A 1,405-nucleotide genomic window follows, 5' to 3' on the forward strand; every position below is an offset into this window, starting at 1 on the left:
GTTCATATGCGACAACAGCACGTTGCACACACACGCAGACTGTCGATACGGAATGTCAAGCAACAATCGACTTATTCCGTAGTCGTGCAATTGTTGACATAAATGCCATTGTGGTCAATGCTGTATCGACTGGTGTCGAACCTTGAATGAATGCTGCAACTCGCATTTGTTTATTGCGTTTTGCATCGAATGCAATGTGCACACTCAATAAACTTTGTGGTATTCTGGTCACATTCCGTATCAATCTGCAATGGATTACCAACATCCATACAATCAACAACACGATCAGATTATTAGTAGATCAATCTATTGCTGTCAAACTTGTAGTCATGACACAACTCGGTACAAATCAGGTCAAGTTTGATCCAGAAACTCCAACAAAAAACATCAACCCGACCACTGAGCTGGCTGCTCGTTGACGGTTTGCTGGTTATGTGGGTTTATTGTTGATGGGTAAGCGTGTAAACTGTCGTACACGCAATTTATACTGCGAGTTGATGGTCAAGTCTGACAATCTGCATTCGTGAACTTGTGTGCAAGCAGTGTTTTGTTGGATCTCAAACATCCTGCAACTCGCACAGTTGTTTGCACAGTTGCTCGCCTATCAATCCAACTGGATCTGCAACTCTGTCAAGCAAATCCGTAGTCCAACCTGCTGATGTTGATGTGACTACAATAAACACGAAACTCACCGAAATAACACTTGCTGATCTGACAGGTCAATGAGTGACACTCTAACCATTAGTACCAAACAAACAACGTTTTGAATCAACAATCAACTGTCATGACAATTGGTAACGTTCGTGGTCATTTGGCATCCATTTCAAACCATCACATCAAACACATTTCCAAAATCGATTGCTGGACAACTCAACTCGGTGCACGAGTGCGTATTACTGTGCCAGAGTTGTTAAACATTGGTAATGTGAAATATCATAAATAACGAGATATTTCAGAGACTCATACGCGACGCATATATGTTTGAGGCGATGTCTATCGCAGCCATCACTTGTGCAATAACAAGATACTTTCTCAGCTATGACGTCTAATTCACGGATACGCATAGCCGTTATCCACATCTTTATAAAATGATCAATGTTTTCTTTTATCAATAAACAACACAATTAACTCATTGGTTCATTCCTTCATTCTCATCTTTTACTTTTTTGATATTCCTCCAAAACTATACTACATTAATATGTTGTCATACGTCCAAGAGCAACAGTATTGTCAAGGTGTGATGTTGGCAACTACACACAACTTGACATGAATGACAATGTTGATGTCAAAACTGTCAATGTATTACAATATATTGGTCAACAGTGACTGCAATCAATGATAATGTTGCAGTCAATTCAATCCAATTGTTGATTGGAACAATCATTATCCACTTGTCAGATTCAGC

The sequence above is a fragment of the Batrachochytrium dendrobatidis genome, assembly GCF_000203795.2.
Source record: "Batrachochytrium dendrobatidis JAM81 unplaced genomic scaffold BATDEscaffold_55, whole genome shotgun sequence".
Classification (NCBI taxonomy): domain Eukaryota; kingdom Fungi; phylum Chytridiomycota; class Chytridiomycetes; order Rhizophydiales; genus Batrachochytrium; species Batrachochytrium dendrobatidis.